This window comes from Ambystoma mexicanum, chromosome 8, assembly GCF_040938575.1.
Source record: "Ambystoma mexicanum isolate Mex_15411 chromosome 8, UKY_AmexF1_1, whole genome shotgun sequence".
Taxonomy (NCBI): Eukaryota; Metazoa; Chordata; class Amphibia; order Caudata; family Ambystomatidae; genus Ambystoma; species Ambystoma mexicanum.
In genome coordinates this window covers 160,043,434-160,066,469 of record NC_090929.1, presented here as the reverse complement: position 1 = coordinate 160,066,469, position 23,036 = coordinate 160,043,434, and the positions used below count along the sequence as shown (strand labels likewise).

The 23,036-nt window shown below is 46.7% G+C and overlaps 1 protein-coding gene across 10 annotated transcripts in view; it reads right to left on the bottom strand.

The window, feature by feature from the left end:
• KCNT1 (potassium sodium-activated channel subfamily T member 1) overlaps nt 1-23,036 on the bottom strand; it is a 2,308,650-nt gene that overhangs the window by 227,985 nt on the left and 2,057,629 nt on the right. The gene's annotated exons all lie outside the window — the stretch shown is intronic.

Sequence of the window (23,036 nt, the reverse complement as noted above, 5' to 3'; positions counted from 1 at the left end):
AGACCATTTTGATAGCATTTAAACGACCTAGCCAGGAGATGGTGAGCTTGGACCACCTTTGTATATCTTTTTGCAGGGTAAGTGACAATGGAGGGAAGTTGGCTTCATATAGGGATCCCAAGTCACGAGTGACGTTAATGCCCAAGTATCGGAGTGTGGTGAGACTGACTTTCACTCCCAGGGGGGCAAAGCGTTCGACCTCGGAATCTCTACTTTTGTCGATCGGGAGGAGGACAGATTTCCCTGTATTAATTTTTAGGCCAGCCAACTCACCGTATTCTTCAATTATAGCCAGCGCGGCCGGGACCGAGTCTAAGGGGTCAGTTAGGTGCAATAAAATATCATCAGCATATAGGCCCAGTTTGAATTCCCGATCGCCTACTGTGATGCCTTTTACCCTACTGTCGTGTCTTAATTTTTGCACCAGCGGCTCAAGTGACAATACAAATAAAATCGCTGACAATGGGCAGCCCTGCCTCTTCCCCCTTTCAAGGGGAAACCAACGAGAATAACCTCCGTTCACCGTCACTGATGTCGTGGGGGAACTGTATAGCGCTTTAATGGCGCAGCGAAGTTTCGGTCCAAGCCCGTTCGATACCAATACCCTTTCCAAAAAGCTCCATGACACCCTGTCGAAAGCCTTCTCGGCATCTAACGACAAAAGTGATGGATCCCCTCCCATTTCTTGTGCTTCATGAAGTAAATGAAGTGTTTTCCTCATTGTGTCCGCGCCCTGCCTTCCAAGAACAAAGCCAACTTGGTCAGAGTGTATTAACCTAGGGAGATGTGTTTCAAGCCGAGCCGCAATGACTCTGGCATATACCTTAGCGTCGATGTTGAGGAGAGAGATGGGGCGATAAGAACTGCAATATTTTGGGTCACGACCTCCCTTCGGAATAACAGCAAGGAGGGCTTGAGAGAAGAACGGAGGTGCTTGGCCCGTGTCAAAAATAGAGTTAAACAGGGATGCCAGAAAGGGGGAAATGAGGGTGGAGAATGTTTTATAGAAACCAGGGGTGAATCCGTCATCCCCAGGGGCCTTCCCCGTTTTCAACCTCTTGATAGCTTCTGCAACCTCCTCCTCTGTGACTGGCATATCAAGGGAGTCGGCCTCCGTGGTCGTGAGTGTGGGGGTCTGCGCCTCCTTAAGGTATGTGTCTATACTGCCCACTGGGGGGGGGGTCGCACATATATAGATCTTCGTAGAAGTAGGCAAATGCTTCCTGTATGTCCTCGGGGGAGGTCACCGTCGTGTCCGTGAGAGTGCCATCTGTCCTCTCGATTAGGTCAACCCACCTCTCCGCTTTCTGTGCACGGAGACGAGCCGCCAGCAGGGCATCGGCCTTGTCGCCCTTCTCATAGTATTTTTGTTTGAGGTATTGTAGGGTCTGGGCTGTCTTACCCGCAATTAGTATTTTCAGCTCTTCTCTGAGTTGTTTAGCTTCAGCTATATACCTGGGTCTCTCAGATGGAGAGGACTGTGCGAGGCCCTGAGCCGTACCAAGCCTTTCCCTAATGCCTTTCTCTATCAAGGCACGCTCTCTTTTTTTGCAGGCACCTTCCCACATGAGAATCCCCCTCCAGGTAGCCTTGGCAGCCTCCCACACTGACACCTTCCCTACGTCCCCTGTATCATTAGTAACAAAGAATTGCTCGATCTCGGTTTCCAAGGTTTCCCTGAAGACCGAGTCTGCCCATAAGGAATCGTTACATCTCCATTTAGAGTTCCGGGGGGCCAGTTCATTCCAGAGTATATCCACCATAACCATATCGTGATCAGTCCACGCAGAGGGGTATATAGTGGCCACATGCATCATGCGGAGGAGGCCATCAAAGAGAAAAATGTAATCGATGCGCGTAAGTGTATCATGGGGGAGGGAGTGGAAAGTAAAGCCTCTTTCTGTCGGATGCAAATGACGCCAGCTATCAACGAGGCCATAAAGGTCAAGGGTTAATTTAATGTCTGCTTCATTCCGAGTGCTGGGTGGATCTACTGCATCGGCCTTGGTCTGTCTGTCCATTGAACTATCCATCCAGGTATTAAAATCCCCACCGAGGACCGTGTGACCCTTGGCCATGCCAAAAACCTTCTCAGTGATTTTGTGGAGAAACCTATTTTGCCCTTGGTTAGGTGCATAGAGCGTGGCGAGTGTGACTATTGTGCCCCGTATGTTTCCAACGACTATGAGAGCCCTCCCCTCCCTATCCATCCATGTGTCAAGAATTGTGAACCGAAGGCTTTTGCGAATCAGGATCCCCACTCCTGCCTTTTTTAGAATACCAGAGCTCCAATGAACGGGTCCGACCTCCCGTGATGGAATCATTCTCTCCTCACCCTTTCGATATCTCGTTTCCTGGAGGAACAAAATATCTATATTCGATCTCTTGAATTCCCTGGCCACCATAGATCTCTTCATGGGAGAGTTCAAACCTTTGACATTAAGTGTGCAAATGCGTAACGTGTCTTTACAGAATGTAGGTGCCATCCTAAGTTTTGGATGAGTTTGTAAGCGGCCGGTTCGTCTGCTTCGCAGCCCGTGTCATGACTAGTATTGCAATATGTGGTTCATTTTCTATGAAGTGGGTCTTAGTTAGCCCTGTATGGATCAAAGGCCAACCTGCCCAGGACGTACAATGCCCCTTTATGTACCCATCTCGTGTCATTGCGCCCCCCAGGTCTGGATTATAACAAATAATGTGTCTCCCGCTCATCCCCCCTTCCCCCCCCCCAACCCCCATGCATTCGGCGCCCAACCCGCCCGGGTTAACATCACCCAGTCGAACTCGGACCACCAGTGGAGACCGCAAAACAAGCGGTCCTATCATAATAAAAGCATATATAACTGTGAGCCCCAAACTTTTTGCTCATATATCAACATCAACAAGTCAAAAATAGGAGTGCCGATCCCCACAAAAGCAATTCCATAATACCGTAAAACCAATTTGTTAATACAACTTCTGACCTCCACTTTAAGCATCTGACCAATGTCTGCCTCACCACATAAGTCTATCAGGCAACCCACGCATAGTAGTCCAATTTTGATACCTGTATGAATAGAATTAAACATTCGGATATGTTTTCTGACCCTCAAATCGAATTTACCAATGGCATAGGTCGAGGATTATTGCCCCTTTAAGTGAACTGGGTTAGTTCAACCAGTGTCGGGTGACGATCTAGTGCCTAGCTTCCGCCATGCCATTGTCCCATCATTATTTGGAGTATGTGGCGTGACAAGACACTCTAGGCTCAAGTCAATGCTCCATGTCCTGGGAGTTGTTCATCCTCCGGAATTTCCTGGATCCTTGAATCCTTCTCCGCCGCGGACCCTTGGTTTTCCATTCGCCCTCCACTCTTTTCAAGTCATCAAGGGGGGGATCTTCCCCCTGGGGGCCTATCAGGTCCGTTATACAGTCAGCGACGTCTTTTTCCGAGACAAGTCTCATTGGCGAGCCTTCCCACTCGAAGGTGAGAGAGAACGGATAGCCCCAACGGTATCTGACGCCCTTTTCTTTTAGCATCTTCGTGATCGGGGAGCACTTTTTCCTCATAGCCAACGAGAGAGATGATAAGTCCTGGTAGAGTGAAATATTGGAGTCTTCTAATAAAAGTTGAGGGATGTTTCTGGCCTTTTTCAAGATTCGTGCTCTGTCAGCATAATTGTGAAAACGAGCTAGCACCGATCTTGGGCCTCCAGGTCTGCCTCCCGCTCTGTGAATACGGTCAATTCTAGGTTCGTCTACTGAGTCGTCCTTGAAGAGGAGCTTCAGAATGGTGTGTAGTGTTTGTTTTAGATCAAGTTCGGTTTCGCCCTCTCTCTCGGGCACACCAAAGACACGAATGTTGTTTCGACGCTCCCTGTTTTCGAGGTCATCGACCTTGAGACGCATCTCCTCTTCTCTATGTTCTATTTCCGCAATGCGGTGATCCAGTTGTGCCTCCAGAGTGTTCAGGGATGTCTGATTATATTCGACCTGTTCCAGCCTGTCGTCCATTTTATCCATCCTTTGCGTGATCTTATCTATTTTGCTACCGATATCCGCTCTCATGCCTTTCAGCTCAGTAAGTAGGTCGGCGATGTCCGCCTTGGTCGCGGCTGCCTCAGACCCTGCCATTGACTTTTCGGACTCGATGAAGGGCTTTGGAGGTCTAGAGGTCGGAGTAAACTTGTATCTCGCCAGTTTACCCTTAGGGTCCATGGAAGGTGGATCTCAGCTGGGTTTTGGGAAGTAATGGCGCGAGTATGGTCTTTGGACAATATTGCGCTTGTGCTAGCGATATTTTGTCCCACGGCGGCCAATCGTGGCGTAGGGTAAGGTACACCAAAAAGCCTCCGCAACAGGGAACGCTCCTCGTGTTCACATGGACCACTTGATTCCTTTTACTTCCAGGGAGAGGGACAGCAGATCGTGAGCAGGACACGGCGACCACAGCTATTCCCCACTTGAAAGGGCCACTCCGGGCAGAGAGCTGGGATCGCGTTCTTTGATCCGGCAAGCTTGGAGGTGTGTGTAGGGTCTGAGGAGGGCACACGCCCTGTCAAACAGGGGCCCAACCCTCAGTCCTTCGTTGCCCAGGGAAGATCCGCTATTGCCCCCTGCTACATAGTAACCGCAACATTATAGCTTATGCCGGAGGACTCACCAGTAGTTTCTCTGTGGCGATGTTCAGACCACAGTCTCCGTCCTCAAGAAGTAGACTTTTCACCGTTTTTGATTGCAGGTGGCCTGCGTACGTTATAAATCCTTTGATTCTGGAGTGCAAAGTGTTCCTTCGATAGTAGGTGATTTACCTGAGGAGGCACACGCCCCTGTCATGGGGGCCTTACCCTCAGCCCGGGTGGCCTTCCTGCATGTCTAAATACTTCCTGGGTGGTGGTAGCTAGTAGGTATTATGCGGTTCGCTCCAGGAACAGCCGTTAGCTGAGCCACTTCACATGTGGGGTGTGCATCAGATGTATTCCGAATGTACTGGGGAACCCACCACGTTGGGCCTGCTGTGGTCTATCCCCTTTCAAACCTTATGCTGCTCTATGCCGTGAGTAGGTTTCACCCACTCTCCTTTTCCTCTCCCCTGACCTCCGAGCGCGCGGCTGGGGCGTGCAAGCACTCCGAGGGGGGGGTGAGCGTTCCTTTGGATGCGTGGGCACTTCTTTCGGGGCCGTCTCTGCGTTCACTGGGCCTCGGCACCGTGGAAATGGGAGGTACTCTCATGCCGCGCCTGCCGCGCAGCCTTCATCAGGAATGGGAAAGGGGAGGGAGCTCCGATGCACCGGCTGCCCGATTGTGGGCCTTCTGGGCTTCCCAACGTGGCGCGGGGCATTCTCGTACTTGGCTGAAGCCCGTGGAGGAGAAAGGAGGGGCGGCCGCCTACCTTCATCCACCGAGGGAGACTCGACGAGGTCCCGCCCGCGCCGTCACCAGCACGGATGCAGGCGCCAGCCCGAGAAATCCATCCTCGACAAATGGGCAGGAAGACGAACGGGGTCCAGGAAGGCACTCCTCGCCGCGCAGAGCAAAAGCCTGCAGCGGGTCCCTCTCCCAAGGCCAAGTTCCGTGCAGGGACCACGCAATTCAGCCTCCTCCTCGATTGTCCGTGCTGCCACGAGTGTATAGTTTCGGATTGTAGGTGCGCACGTCCAGGGCCTCAGAACGTGTACATTGATTTCCCAGCGAAATGTCCTCCGATTTTCCACGGGTTTTTTCCCAGGTGAGGGGGACACCTTCCGACGTCTTTGGCTCCGCAATCAACCTTGGGGGGGGTCACAAAGTGGGGGCTCACAGCCACTTCCCGGACCTCAGTTGCGGAGCTCACACGGAGAGGAGACTCATCCGTGCGCCCCCTGGTGGCCGATATACTAGACAGATTTACACCAAATATGCGAAAGCACGCTTTTTGAACCAGGCCGCCGCTTCTCGTGCATTGTGTCTAGGAGGGTTTAAAAAATGTTGGGACCCCGCCTATAACTTTTCCCCCCTTGGACGAAAATGCACCAAACTTTGCAAAATCATTCAGAGGTGGCCATATACCTGTAATGCGAACTTTGGTGAGGATTCGTCAAACAGCGCCAAAATTAAAAGCCGCCCAAAAAGTATCTTTCTATGAGTTGAGCAACTTAACCATAACTGCACAGCCACTACTGCAGGCCATGTAATATATATATATACAATTAGCTAAGGATGTCTGGACATGCACCTTCATTTGAGAGCTGGCATATCCCCTCAACTCCTCCTCCCCTTATATTCAGTGTGGGCAAGAAGGTGGCTAGGACTTGACTACAAAAGGAGTGAAAGATATTTCACAGCCATTTTATCCCCACATCCAACTTCTGAGGCTGTCAGAATTAGTATATAAAGTTCAAGGTTACACAAGTTGTAAAGTTAGGGTCAGTTTTGTGAAAAATTAAATAAACATGAAGCCCAGTGTGCATCAGGTGCTTAGTGATTGAAGTGTACAAGCCTTTTATCATACATATAAACATATTTGGTCAAATATAAAGCTCTGTGGCCATTTTTGTGTTCCCAAAAATACTTTGATTGTATGCAAAACAGCCAGGAATCCTCATAGGGGCTATTTGGTACTTCCCTCTGTCTTATAGTGGTGGTTTGAACAAGTATAATAGGAAATAATGCACAGTGATAACCCAGGTTAGTCTAAGTAACAGATGTGTAACCTCATTAGGACTACAAGATTTACTGGAAGCGATATTTAGAAATGAACATTATTCACTTTTAAAAAGCACCAGATTACAAAGATGGCACATAATTTGAGAGAAAGAGTGAGAAAGAGAGCAAGAGACAAAGAGAGAAAATACTGAAATGAGTGAAAGAAAGAAGCATACCACATCAACAGATTGCGAGAGAGACCGATAGTGAGAGGGTACCACAAAGCACGGGCAGAGAGAGAACAGAGAGGCCATCCGAGAATGCAAATCTTGCCCAGAGAGAGAGAAAGTGACACAGAGTGAGACATAGAGAGGGAGGGAGAGATGGAGAGAAAGAGAAAGAGAGAGAGAGAAAGAAAGAGAGAAAGAGAACGAGAGACAGAGGCAGATATATAGACAGATAAAGTGAGAGACGGGCAGGTACGGAGAGAGGTATTGAGGGGAACATACACAGAGGGTGAGAGAGAGATACACACACAGAGGGAAAGCTAGTGAGGCAACAAGAAATAGAGAGAGCAAAACAACCGAGAGCTGTAGGGTGATTGGGAGAAAGAAAACCCGACCATTCTGACAGAGAGAACGCGCATTTGCCAGACTACACTGATCAGGATACAAAGAGAACACAGCCTGCAAGAACAAGAAAATATAGCTCTTATGGCAGTTTGCTTGCTACCTGAGTCAATTAACATCTTCACTTGCTTCCCATTCACCCAAGCTTTTTCATATGTGAAGTCAGCAGAAGACTGACATAAACATATACTGAAGGTCTTTAGATCTTCTTCGAGTTCTTCCCACTCTTCTCCCTTTAAACAGCCTATTTTCATAGGTTCTTCTTTAAAAATGTTCAGACAGTGCCCAGCCAAATGCCCAGTTTCTTTACATGAAAAGCAGAGAAGAGGGGTGGTCTGCTTCCTTTAGGTTAATCCTTCTACTTTTAGGGTCAGATCTGTTGGATTCTATTCTTTCCTTTGTTATCCATTCCTTCATTTTATAAGACCCTCTTTGTTTATCAACTCCCTGAGGTTGGGGTTGGTGGGTAGGTTTGCAAACTTTCTGTTCCTCACCTGGATGTACAGAGTGGAAGTGCTTGGCGGCATCCAAGCAGCTTTGTGCAGTTTCAATGGCCATGGATAGGGTAGGTCTATTTAATTGAAACATGGCCATTTGCAGAAAAGGGGGTAAGGAATTGGTCGACTGTTGTAATGTAATCATTTCTATCAGTTCTTCTAGGGATTTTTTATTGATGCAGAGGGCTACGATAATTTTTAATACGTTCACCAATTGCAAGGGGGGTTTCTCAATGTTTGCTGATAGAAGTTCCAAGTTTGGCCCACTCTCTTCAATAGCCCTTCTTTTATGGATACAAAGGTGGCTCCCTGGGAAAGATTGAGTAGTTGGTAGGTGGTCTGTAGTTCACCTGCAAACAGGGACCTCAATAACAACATTTTAAGGTTTTCTTCACATCTTAACTGTTCTGCTAATTGTTCGAAATTCAGAATGAGGTTCCCTAGATCTTCACCTGAAGTATTCCCTGTGGTAGTAGGGATCTGGCTTGCAAATCAACCAATTTTGTCAAGTTTTCTTGGAGCCTAGTTTCAGCCTGCATTTGATGGGTCGCCAACTGGGCAATGACAGTTGCCAGATCGGCCATTTCTTCAGGTGGGGTAAGAGTTCCTTCTGTGGTCTTTTCTGAATCAGAAAAAAAACAGGTCTCGACTCCTTCAGACAAAGTTTCGATGTCGTCTGATCCTTCTGAGCCTGATTCTGCCACAGGGAAAGATTTAGGTTGGCTGGTTTCTAACCCTGATGGTCCTGCGACCAATGGTAATTGGGCAGACCCTCCAGTTTATAGCGATTTTGTGTTCCCGCAAAATGCTGTGGAAAAATTGCAGTTTTTAAAAAAAAGCGCATAAATGTCCGTTTTTGAAAAAACACCCACAAAAATGTCTGTTTTTGCTAAACAAATTAAAAAAAAAATACTCATTGGGCCTGTTTCTCATTTCTTTTTTTGACTCAAGAAATGAAATGCGGAAGCACATCGCAGCACTTGCACAAAAAAAAAGAGCAGTCTAATCCACAAAGGACATCTGAATGGACGCTTCTTATAAGCGGCCATGCAGATGTCCTTTTTCAACCCTTTGCACAAATCAGGGGGCTTTTCTGCACATTTAAAAGCACATCCCAAATTGACAAACAAGATGCGCTTTTAAATGTGTAGAAATTTTAGGCAACCCTATGCGCCCACTTTGAATAGGTGCACGAGGGGTGCCAGTGCATTACAGGGTCTTTACTGACCCTACTGAAAATGTTTTTCAAGTGTGACAGCTGCTGTCTTACTTGCATTTCTGTTCCCCAAACGGGATAGACATGTGTTTTTAGGGTTGCATTTTACAGTGGCAGGACCCTTAAGGGCCATTCATGGTGAAATGCACGGGGAGCCTGTAGACCATTGCAGGGAGAGCATTTCCAGCACAAACGTATTCAAGGTGGCTGGCCAGTGCATCATTTGCGCTACAGCTCAGCCCCCGTGGAAATGCACAGGTCACCTTTGAGAATAAGGTGGCATGCTCATTTCCAAAAATGGGTTATCTAAAACAGCACATCCTCTGCTCTATTTTTAGATGCCCCATTTTTGGAGGATCTGGGCCAAAATCTACAGTTTTCAGAAATTTCAAAATTGTCACAATATGTGAGAGAAAGGAGAGAGCGGGTGAGTGACGGGTGAGCTGTGGAGTGGTAGGCAAGAAAGCAAAGGAAGATCGGAGGGAGTGCAGTGGGCCAGAGGGAAAAGAGGTGGGCAAGAGAGCAGAGCGGATGCAGTGCGGCGTTGGGCCAGAAATCAGAGAGAGAGCGGAGGTACAGAAAGTGGAAGGAGCGTGGGTTCAGTGGTAGTAGTGGGCCAAAAGGAGAGAGGGGTTGGCCGGAAAGAGGCAGTAAGCTGCAGAATGGGAGAAGGGATGAGGGATGAGTATGATAGAATGGGAGAAAGGATGCAAGATGCAGAAGTAGCACGCAAGAATGAAGGACTGTATACCACAGGAGGAATTGGGGAAGAGTAAGGTGTGAGTTGGGAGTATGATTTGGTGTTTGGTAGGGACCGGAGAGCGCAAATTGTGACTTGGCAGTGTGACAGAGCATGTGAGTATGTGAATGACTGAGCATGAGGTTCGAAAATACAAGTTGTGATGGGGAATTGGTGAGACGTATGAGGTGTGTTTGGTGAGAGAGGTGTGTGGGTGTTTGGGGGATTGGAGAACATAGAACTGGAATATTTTCAACATTACTGATAATGATTAATAACGCTAATAATATTAAAAAGGCATGCACATTAAACCCTAAAAACGTAGCCAAAACAAACACTGTTCTGTCAAGCCAGAGACATCTAGGACTCTTCTTATTAAATTCATACAAAAGTTACATATGACACCCTGGCTCTCTTGTAGCCTTACACACAGCCTCTTTCCTGCAATGTACCCATCTTGCAGCCTCCAGTCAATACAAATTGTGCTGCAAAAATGCCACCCTAAATAAAGGTTTGTGCCACAAAATGTGCCATTTCATGCTGCAAAACTTTCCATTTCATGATGCAAAATCCTGGAGGGTCTGATTGGGTGCTAAACAAAAGTTTGGGGAGCGGGGGGATTTAGGGCTATAGGTCTAATGAAGGTAAAGGCTGGTCGGATTTTCAATCGTATTTGATCCCAATGTTAGATATTATAATGAGAGATGGGAGGGTATCTAATAGCACTTGAGTCTTAAAAACAGGTCTTTTTAACTAGTTGGGATATATAGTTGAGAGAGCAAAACCTCTTTAAGAGTGGATACACGGCCAAAGTCAAGCAGTTCAACGATTCTATTTTCCCCTCCTGGTGGGACGACAATTATCAGCATGGATTCTCAATTTTTATCAATTACTGACACCACATGTAAGAAAATGCATGGTATCAACAGTAAGACAGACACAAGTGACCACAGTTCAAGGGTGTTTATTGAACTTTCACAAGGGTGAGATAAACACCTATCTAAACCTAAATCTACAGATGGGAGCAAGCTACAAACATAAAATAATAATAATGCAGTCCTAGTGGAGTCTTGTCAAATTAAAAGGGGCCTATACTAAAAAATCTATTGCCAATCTTTACCACTAATTTACAAAATAAGTTGGTGTACTGTTCATGAAAAAAGAAAGAAGTGTTCACAAAATGATAAGTCAGGATGCTTGAGGCCTCCCTTCCCCACCTTTTCAGCACAGGACAAGGTGGGTCACTCGAGCAAAGCACACTCTCTGTGGCACGAGGATACAATTCTAATTTCACAGTTCAAGACCTTCTGTGTCCAAGCCTCTTTACTTCTTGCAAGTCTCTTGACTCAGAGGGCCTGGTATACAAAAACAACATGAAAACTTTATTTTCCTTTTCCAGCACTCAATTTGGGTGTTTACCCTGGATCCCCCTCAGCTGGGCTCAGATCCTTTTGAAAACAAAAAGTTCAATGTTGGATCCCTGTCAGCCGGGCTCAGGTCCCTTTATTTCACTCAATGAATCTCCACCAGCCAGGCTCGGACCAATTGTGATGTACTTTAAACAATCAAAGACATTCAAATGTACACAGGGTTTGGCTTGAATCGTTGTATGACCACTTTGATTTCAATATTTCACTTTCTCGCACTTAGCATCAGTTGGTTACCTAACAGAGACCCTCGAATTAGCACCCATGTGGCACCAGACCGCTCTGTGTATGGTATCTTTTCTCCCAAAGTTCAATTATAAAGTTCAACTACTCCTTTTGGTTTACAATTATATCTGTGTCGCTCTTTGCAAATGCCTGACACACTGTTCTCTTTGTGCATTGTTGCCGCTTGCAACCTTGGTTCAAAACACAAGCCGGTTTGGTATCAGTCTCTCTGACTCACCGGCTTTGCTGTCTTTTCTGACACCGCTTTGTCGTAGGAGCCAAGGACAGTACCATGGCAGCAATTGCTCCTCCCCGCCTTGGTTATCGATGCGGAAGAGTCCCGGGTACCTCCGACACACTGTGCAGGTTTGATCAGTCTTAGTTTCTGGTTTCTTACTTTCCAAAGCTCACAAAAGTAATAGTCTTTAGATGTCTCGGGTACTTCCCTCCTTGCGACTCTCTTTGGTCTTGACGTCTTTCTCCTTGTATTAAACTGCCATCTTGGAACTGCTGTTTCCTTGTGTGGTTTGCCTCGCTCAGAGGGTGCTTTCGTGATCCTCTTTTTTCCATGTGAGGAAGTATGATGGAAGTCAGGTGTGTGTAATAATCCATAATTGCCTGACCTTGCCTGTCCATGGTGCTGGGACATGTCAGGTATACGGCTATGGTGTTAGTCAGTTGTCGCTCATGGTGAACTGTCCATGAGAAAGTTTCTGTGTCAGAAAATGGGTGGGAGGGGTGAATTCCTATGTATCCTACCTGGTAGGATGGGGCAGAGGTGTTATTAGGAAGGGGATACCGCATCTCACCCTCCGGTGTCACACTTCCAATCCCAAAGGACCCCTCATCCAGGTGATCCTCCCGCACTGGATCCAAAAGTGATGGCTCTGTCCTGGCCACCTGGATGACAGATCCCTGGGGACTAGCGGTGTGAGACACCTTCAGGTTTCAAAACAACTTTGACAGAGAGAGAGAGAACAGAGAATACACCTGACAATGGGAAACTTGCTAAGAGATAGAGAGACACAGCGCGACAAAGAGAGAAAGAGAATGAGAGGGCAGAGACAGAGAGAATGAGAGAGACACACAGATGTGATATAGAAAGAAAGAGAGAGACAGAGCAAGGAGTGAGAGAGGGGAAGAAATAGGGAGACACATAGAGGGAGCGGTGATAGAAAGAGAGAAAAACATACTATACTGACAGAGAGAGCCTTCTAGATTCCGTGGTAAGCTGGGCACCCCTCGTGTTGACATAAGGCCTTTAGCAGCAATATGAGCTAAAAAACTAGAAACTATGATGAAGTGTCTCTTCTACTTCCTTATGGAAGAAAAACATGGTATAGACATAGAAGGTATTTGAGCATTCCAGGGTACAAAACACCACAAGGCTATCCTGCAGAGGCTTGCCTACCATTCACGGTCCAGCTATTTAAATAGTATGCTACACTGCTATGAAGAAGCGTGCCCTCCCGTTCAGGGTCTAGCTATTTAAAGAGTATGCTACACTGCCATGCAGAAGCCTTCCCTCCCGTTCAGGGTCCAGCTATTCAAAGAGTATGCTACACTGCCATGCAGAAGCCATCCCTCCAGTTCAGGGTCCAGCTATTTAAAGAGTATGCTACACTGCCATGCAGAAGCCTGCCCTCCCATTCAAAGTGCAGCTATTTACGGAGCATGCTACACTGCCATGCCGAAGCCTGACCTCCTATTCGGGGTCCAGCTATTTAAAGAGAATGCGTCCATATATTTAAAGAGCATGCTACACTGCCATGCAGAAGCCTGCCCTCCCATTCAGGGACCAGCTAATTAAAGAGCATGCTACACTGCTATGCAGAAGACTGCCCTCCCATTCACGGTCCAGCTATTTAAAGAGAATGCGTTCATATATTTAAAGAGCATGCTACACTTCCATGCAGAAGCCTGCCCTCCCATTCAGGGTCCAGGTATTTAAAGAGCATGCTATATAGCCATGCAGAAGCCTACCTCCCGTTCAGGGACCAGATAATTAAAGGACATGCTACACTGCCATGCAGTAGCTGCCCTCCCATTCAGGGTCCAGCTATTTAAAGAGAAAGCGTCCATATATTTAAAGAGCATGCTACACTGCCATGCAGAAGACTGCCCTCCCATTCAGGGTCCAGCTATTCAAAGAGAATGCGTCCATATATTTAAAGAGCATGCTACACTTCCATGCAGAAGCCTGCCCTCCCATTCAGTGCCCAGCTAATTAAAGAGCATGCTACACTGCCATGCAGAAGCCTGCCCTCCCGTTCAGGGACCAGCTAATTAAAGAGGATGCTACACTGCCATGCAGAAGACTGCCCTCCCATTCAGGGTCCAGCTATTTAAAGAGAAAGCGTCCATATATTTAAAGAGCATGCTACACTGCCATGCAGAAGCCTGCCCTCCCATTCAGGGTCCAGCTATTTAAAGAGCATGCTACATAGCCATGCAGAAGCCTACCTCCCATTCAGGGACCAGCTAATTAAAGGGCATGCTACACTGCCATGCAGTAGCTGCCCTCCCGTTCAGGGTCCAGCTATTTAAAGAGCATGCTACATAGCCATGCAGAAGCCTACCTCCCATTCAGGGTCCATCCATTTAAAGAGCATGCTACACTGCTGTGCAGAAGCTGCCCCCCAGTCAGAGTCTTGCTATTTAAAGAGCATGCTACGCTGCCATGCAGGAACCTGCTCTCCCATTCAGAGCGCAGCTATTTACGGAGTATGCTACACTGCCATTCAGAGGCATGTCTCCCGTTTAGGGTCCAGGTATTTATAGAGCATGCTACACTGCCATGCATAAGCCTGCCCTCCCATTCAGAGTCAATCTATTTAAAGAGCATACTACACTGCCATGCAGGGCCCTGCTCCCATTCAGGGTCCAGCTATTTAAAGAGCATGCTTCACTGCCATGCAGAAGCCTGCCCCCCCTACACCCGTTCAGGGTCCAGCTATTTAAAGAGCATGCTACAATGCCATGCAGAAGTCTGCCCTCCCGTTTAGGGTCCAGGTATTTATAGAGCATGCTACACTGCCATGCAGAAGCTTGCCTCCCATTCAGGGTCCAGCTATTTAGACAGCATGCTACACTACCCTAATACCTTTGGTCCTTCCCACACTCAACGCACTTCCGGCCACGGCTGACCTCAACCTATTGGTCAATACCTACAATGATTCCATGGCCAATGTCATCGACACCATCGCCCCACTGAAATTGCGCAAATAAAAACCCAGAGCTCATTTGAACTCCTGGTACACCCCTAAACTCAAACTATTGAGAAAAAAGAAAGCTAAGCTAGAAACACTTTGGAAAGAGGCACCCTTGGCTGAAAACAAAACCAATCTTACGAATATCTCCTCCTTATATAGAAATGAGATTATTCGCACCAAGAAAGAAGCCTACAACGTTAGGATAAACCAGGCAGGATCCTGCACCAGAGAACCTTTCAATATACTAAAGGAATTAGAAAATCCGAATCCACCTCCAGATACTTGCACGAAAGACAAACCCTGGTGCACTAGTATCCAGAACGCTCTGGCCAACAAAATCACAGGGCTCCAAACCAAAATAGAGTGCAAACAACAACAACTCACCAATAGCAAATCCACCAGCTCAAGTACACCACCGCCCACTGACACCAATCTAGGATTTACATTCAAAAAGGTTACAACACCAGAAGTACAAAAAATCATAGCCTCTCTAAAACCATCCAATTGCAAAGGGGACAGATGCCCTTCCCAGATTATAAAAGGCGCAGCCAGAGACCTATCCCCTTTCATCACCAAACTAATAAACCTGTCTTTCTCCGATAATTCAGTCCCTAACAACTTGAAACAATCTTGGGTTCTCCCACTTCTAAAAAAAACAATCACTAGACCCGGCCATACCCACCAATTATAGACCCATCACCACGGTCCCATTCTTGCTAAAAATCCTTGACAGCGTTGCCTACCTTTAAATTCAGGACTACCTAGAGACAAACCAACTACTAGGAATACGTCAATCTGGCTTTCGACCTCAACATGGAACAGAAACTGCCCTTGTTGACCTTAAAAGTCAGATTGATGCAATCAAAGATAAAGGTAACGCTGCCATCTTGCTCCTTTTAGACCTGTCAGCAGCCTTCGACTTGGTCGACCACAATATCCTCTGCAAGCACATATCTTCCACTGCTCACTTCTCCTCCTCTGCTGTCATGTGGATTCAATCCTTCCTGGCTAACAGAACCATGAGGGTCTTCTCACCTGCAGCGGCAGCTGACCCTATCCCTATTACATGTGGTGTCCCACAAGGCTCATGTGTTTCGCCCGCTTTGTACAATATATTTGCAAAGCCACTCTTTGACAAACTGGACCTTCTGGGTGTCACCTACACCAACTATGCAGATGACACCCAGATACGCCCGACCCTCTCAGGCAACTACAATGCTGACGTCATCCGGATTAACGAAATTTTTACCATCATTCAGGCATGGTTCTGCCTGAATGATGAGAAAACTAAACTTCTCCTGGTCGGCTCACCCAATAACCTATTGAAACTCAGCCCTAACTACAGCAGCATCATCATCGACGGCAACACTATTCGAATTGTTAAAAGTGTGAAAACCCTTGGCTTTTATCTTGATGCCAACACTAACCTTTCCAAACAAATCAACATGACTGCCTTAGCCACTGCCTACACTGGTAAACTGATCAGGGGCTGCAGACCGTTCCTGTCCTCCAACAGCTGCCTCACATTGGCCAGGGCTCTTATACAGTCCAAACTGGACTATTGTAGCAGTCTATACCTAGGCGCAAACCAATCCATAATTAATAAACTACAGGTACTCCAAAATAACACGCTACGAGCATCACTAAATATCCATAGGCGAGAGCACATCTCCTCCACCAGAAAATCATGTAAATGGCTCTCCATACAACAAATAATCAACCTAAAAACCATCAGTCTCACATACAAAGCCTTAAACCATCTAGCCCCTCCTTATCTCACCAACAAATTTACCTTGAAATCTGTTGCCAGAATCACTAGATCCTCCAACACACTATGCCTAACGGTGCCCAGATTTACCTTAAAAAGAGCTGGAGGATCTAGTTTCACGGTCCTTGCCTCCCAGCTTTGGAACACCCTACCTCCCGACATCAAATCTATCGAGTCCTTTCAGTCATTTAGGGAACAGGTCATTAGCTGGTTACTGAACAAAATCTAGCATTTACCATCTTCTCTCTACCATGGCTGATGTTACTAACTATACCGTAATTATGTTTCTAGGTATAAACTGTATAAATGTATAATTGTAAACTGTATATAATGTACCATGTATCTATGTACCAAGCGCCCTTTTACCTCCGGGTCCGGAAGTGCTATATAAATAGATAAACAAACAAACAAACTGCCACGCAGAAGCTTGCCTCACATTCAGCGTCCAGCTATTTAAAGAGCATGCTACACTGCCATGCAGAAGCCTGCCCTCCCATTCAGGGTCCAGCTATTAAAGAGCATGCTACACTGCCATGCAGGGGGCTACCTCCCATTCAGGGTCCAGCTATTAAAGAGTATGCTACACTGCCATGCAGAAGCCTGCCCTCCCATTCAGGGTCCAGGTATCTAAAGAACATGCTACTCTGCCATGCAGAAGCCTGTCTCCCATTCAGGGCCCAGCTATTTAAACAGCATGCTACGCTGCCATGTAGAAGCCTGCCTCCCATTCAGGGCCCAGCTATTTAAAGAGCATGCTACGCTGCCATGCAGAAGCCTGCCTCCCATTCAGGGCCCAGCTATTTAGAGAGCATGTTACGCTGCCATGCAGAAGCCTGCCTCCCATTCAGGGTCCAGCTATTTAGAGAGCATGCTACACTGCCATGCAGCAGCCTGCCTCCCATTCAGGGTCCACCTATTTAGAGAGCATGCTACACTGCCATGCAGAAGCCTGCCTCTCATTCAGGGTCCAGCTATTTAGAGACCGTGCTACACTGCCATGTAGAAGCTTGCCTCTCATTCAGGGTTCAGCTATTTAAAGAGCGTGCTACACTGCCATGCAGAAGCCTGCCTCCCATTCAGGGTCCAGCTATTTAGAGAGCGTGCTACACTGCCATGCAGAAGCTTGCCTCCCATTCAGGGTCCAGCTATTTAAAGAGCGTGCTACACTGCCATGCAGAAGACTGCCCTCCCGTAAATGAATGATAAGCTTTGCTGCATTAATGTGACAAAAGTTAGCTCTAGAAAATACAGGTCTGGCTAACTTACATTTAAAAACCTCACAGTCTAAAATCTCATAACATTCTTACTTTTGATGGTGAGGCGTAGTTTGATGACGAGAACTATAATTTGAGAATGACTGATTGAACTCTATTGGATTTGGGATGACATTTAGTTAACCCCCCCTCTTCCCAGTGACAAATGGTGCAGTTTCAGGACCATTCTCAATGGGGGGATGGTACAAGGGTGCTCCTCTCGCCAACTTACTTTGTACATTCCATTGGAACATCTAATGGTAGCTTTTAGGAGGGAGAGTAATATACATTTGATAGAACAAAGAGAGCATGATACTGATGTACATTGAATTTACACCTAATAACACCATATGACTTCTGTTAGAGTATGTGCAAGCATCATTAGACCTTTCTAAGGAGACTACATTATCCCATGTAACGCCCATTTCAAGACAATGGGCCTCATTACATGTACGGCAGAGCAGATAGAAATGGCGGTAATGCAATGGTAACTCCACTGCTTTACCGCACCGTGCCTGGGTGCGGCCACTTCTAAAAAAGGCCACACTTGACCCAGCGCAACCCAACAACTACAGACCGATAACGACAGTCCCGTTCCTCCTAAAAATCCTGGACAAAGCAGCTCACATCCAGATCCAATCATACATAGAAGCTAACTCCATATTAGGCAAAAGACAATCTGGCTTCCGTGTCGGGCATGGTACAGAATCCGCCTTATTAGACCTAAAAAATCAAATCTCACAGATCATGGACAAAGGCAAACCTGCCTTGCTCCTCCTCCTCGATCTATCAGCTGCTTTTGACCTGCTAGATCACCAAACACTCACCACCCACCTCACCCATGCAGCCCATTTCTCTAATCGAGCAGCATCCCGGATCACTTCCTTCCTTGAAGGAAGAGCCATGAAGGTCTACTCTGACACAGCTAACGCAGATCCTACCACTATAAACTGTGGTGTCCCCCAAGGATCTTGTACAGCCCCCACCCTCTATAACCTCTTCACAAAACCCCTCTTCGACCTACTTGACTCCATGGGTGTTGCATATACAAACTATGCAGACGACACTCAAGTACTTTTACCCCTATCTGGATTCTATCACCAAGATGTCACGGCCCTTCACAACATCTATGCCACTATCCAAGCTTGGATGGCAATCAATGGCCTCTGTCTTAACGGGGAGAAGACTGAAATTCTCATCCTGGGCCAGTCAAACACATTATCGAAACTAAGCCCCCAATACAACAACTTCAACATAGACAACTCAACCATCTCCGTATCATCCTCTGTCAAGACTCTAGGTGTTCACATTGATGCAAATCTATCGATGACCAAACAAGTCAGCGCCATAGCCTCTGCATCAGCGTTCAGAACCAAACTCATCAATGCCATTAAACCCTACTTATCCACCCCCAACCGCTTGGCCATAGCTAGAGCAACTTTAGGAGCCAAACTCGATTATTGCACGCCCTTCTAGCTGGCACCTCCGCCAAAAACATTCACAGACTGCAAACCACACAAAACAATGCCCTCAGAGCCACCATGAGCATCGCTAGAAGAGACCATATATCCCACGCCAGACGTGAAGCACGGTGGCTCCAGGTCAAAGACCGTATTACTCTGAAAATCCTCACCATCACTCACAAGTGCATCATCAAAACCGCTCCAGCATACCTATCTGAAGCAATATCAAGGACCACATCCACTCGCCCCACCAGAGTTCAGTACACCAACCAGCTACACATACCACGCATAAAGAGAGCCACAGCGGGAGGTCTAGGCTTCTCCTATATTGCACCGAAACTCTGGAACTCACTCCCTGCTACCCTTAGAGCTGAAACTTCCATCTCTGTCTTCCAACACAACCTCAAGGCCACTCTCCTCTACTAGCAAGTGGAGGACTGTCTCCTCCACTTCTGCCATGTATATTGTAATATAACACAAATGTAATATAACTATATTGTAACCTGTGTATATACTGCTAATGACTATGTAACTAAGTAACTAAGCTTTATACTGTAACAAGTGCCACAATGTCCTTGGGCTGTTGTGCGCTATATAAATACGAATAAAACAAACAAACAAACAAACCATACTACAACTTTGGCAGTGAGACAGAGGAAAAACCTCCAGCAAAATGGTGGAGTTAATTCCACCGCTTTACTGCCAGAAATTGACAAAATCGCCAGAATTTCCATCGCGGGTAGGTCAGTCAAAACCAAGGACGCCTATGGACTCCATAAATGTTTAAAGGTTTTTGCACCATGCACTGTTGCCACCTGCATGGTCTCTTGGCATCTTCAGTTCGGAGAAACCGGTCACTGAGCGTAGGTGTGTTTTTCGGTTGGTAGGTGCTATGTGGTGTTGGGTGAGATTGAGTATGGTTTGTTTCGTTGTCAGGGTGTTCTGAAGTGCGTGCAGTCTGTGGTGTTATAGAGATATGTTTGTGTTTAGTTCAGAGTTTAATAGGGCGTATGCAGAAGGGTGAGTTTCTAGTACGGTTAGTTGATGGCAGTACATTTCCTACCCCTGAGGTTCTGATTAAATGCGACCTGTATCCCTGCCCCTGTTGTTTAGTTTTGTGCATAGTAATTACCACCCCCACCAGTTCCTCCAAGAGAGATTTGTTCCCTGGCACCCATCATAAATCTGTGAATTGCACGGTTTCTGCCACCAGACGCATTCCTTTGTGTGTGACAGATTTCACACCCTCAGGGGTCCGATTAAGCATGACACATCTCTCTCCCCTGTTTCCACCTTTGGCGATCTATCCGGGTGAGATACACATCTGGTCTCCAACCAACCTTCTACGCGAGGGGCCTCACTTCTCCCCTGCCCTCCACTCCGGCACAGAAACGTCCCCACTCTTGATTCATAAATATGGGTGTGTAGCAATTCCTTCCCTAACCGTCTATGCATTCCCATCTCAGTAAGTCCTTCTGGATTGGCTCAGCATGATGTAGAGATTATATAGCATCCTTTTTGGGCGTAGCAAGGGCATAAGGCTTTGCTATATTGTCAGACTGGAAGCTGAAGGTGGTTCACCTGCCAGTAGATGCTAAGTGCGAGACCGGCTGATTTACAGAAATACTTTGTATGCTGGATGAGGCCGTCTATGCAGGTGGGTCTGGTGCCAGTATGTGTATGGTATCAGGTTATTTGAATAGCGGTTTTCTGTGGGTACTTTAGTGGTCAGATTCCCCTAGTTTCAGGCTTGTTTCTCTTTCAGGGTTTTGTTTAGTTTGTATGCATGCGTTGATGGGGCCAGTCCCTTTGCTGGTTTTGGGTTCATTTTGGGTGGGCTCTTTTCCATCCTTGGTTTTGCTGGGTTCCTTTTCTGTGTATTTTTTTGTATCGTGGTGCATAGGTATTTTTCAGTCATTTTCATCCTGTTCGGAGCTAAGAACCATGTTTTTAGACGTTTTCTGAATTTTAGCTGGTCCGCTGTGATTCGTATTTCTCTCGGGAGGGTGTTCCAGAGTTTTACGGCTATGCAAGAGAAGGCGGAACCTCGACATTTTTTTCTTGTGTAGAGTTTAGGTTCTAGGTAAATGTCATTGCTTGATCTAAGTGCTCTTGTTGGTTTGTTCATGGTGATTGAATGAATTTTGCTCCCGGGCTGTGGATTGCGCTGTGTGTTCTGCACATTGTTTTGAAGGTGATTTTTTTTTACTGGGAGACAATGTAGCATCCTTAGCGCTGGAGTGATGTGGTCTCTTCGGGAGAGTTTGAGGAGAAGTCTGGCAGCTGCATTCTGCATTCGTTGCAGTTTCCTCAGTAAATAGTCCGGCATTCCAAGGTATACGCTGTTGGAGTTGTCTATCCTGGACATGATGAGGAAGATGATCGCAAGTGTTTTGTGCGTGAAGGAGGGGAAGGGTAGAATCTTTTTGATTGTGTGAAGATGGAAGAAGCATTTCTTAATTATCGCATTTACTTGAGGTTCTAGTGCTAATTCCTTGTCCATTAGGATTTCTAGGTCTTTGACTACTTTGCATGGTTTGGATGGGGACTAACACCCCCATAACCCCCATTTGTAATCCGGTGGTAATTCTGCTGGACCAAGTGGCGGTAACAGTAATTCCATCTGGCAGTATTCAAGCGGATTCATCACAAGGTTATGAGGCCCAATGACCCTGGATATACATTAAGCAGTGGAATACTTAATGAGTTAAGGAATCCATTTCTCTTGAAGGGCCAGTGGGCTTCATATAATAGTACACTTTTGTGGAGCGTGGTGAGCCATGCATTTCATTCCGTATCTTGTGGTGCCCAATAACTGCACATGGAGACTTCATCTCGGTGACCAGTGACAGCCATATTTTCACATGATTGAAGTCCAGCATTTTCTAACTTTTGAACAGTTAGAACATGGGAGGATAGCTCAGGAGCAACGTGCTCGCCTTGAAAGCAAGACGACACGGAGCACCACAGGTTTGATCCCTGGGTCCGCACTTAGAAACCTCTGGGTATTAAGCGCGTTATAAATAACATATCATATCATAACGCAACAGGGATTGGATCAATTTTGATTACTTTTGCCGTTTTGCTGATTGGTCGCGTTTTGGATCCTGAAGTGTTTTGTTCTGCAGGCTTTTTGGTGCACTATATTGCTTCTATTTTGCTTCGTGAGGTTGCTGTTTGTCACGATAGAAAATAGAACCAGGGGGCATTTGAAGGCATATTCTGCAGGTAGAGCGGAAGAGAAAAGACGGGGCACATGGCATCTCCTGGAACTTCATGCTTGGGTCCGCCAAACGCATCTCTGCTTTTTTCAGGACTGTGTTGTGGCTTCATTGAAAGTCATAGTGCCATACTTTTTGCTGTTTTCACCTGTACAAACCGTGAAGGCATTTGGGGGCAATGAGAATTGCCCTTCGCTTCCTCGTCTGGCAAAGTGCAGCTGGATGTCACACTAAACCTTAAAGTGCAGTGTAGTGGGGTGCTCGATGCCATTACGTTTTATCTTTTGTATATCACAATCTCAGATTCTGGATTTGTGTTTTGTTTGGTTATATCCTTCGCAGCTTTTTCTTTATCACTGCAAGTAAAATATTGTTGGCATTTTGGAAATCTGCACTGTGCATGAGGTTTAGATGGCATGAGTGGGGGGTGTTTAGTATGGTGGCATGAGGTTTAGATGGCATCAGTGGGTGGGGGGTGTTTAGTATGGTGGTGTAAGCCTGCCTGAATGGCAATTAGGCTGGCAGGATTATAATACTCGCCAGAGGAATTGGGCCTCATTCCGAGTTTGGAGGTAACCACGCTGCTATTTGCGACATGGTTGCCTCCGAACTCGTCCAAACTCCGGCCTGGTGAATGGAGTAATTACCGGTCCATTCCGAGGTCGGCGGGACTGATAATTCCCCATTCACCAGGGCCATTCCCCATTCCCATTTGAGCCCCCATAGGGCTCAATGGGAAGGGGGAAGGCGGCAATAACGGTACCGTAAATTACGGTAATGTTA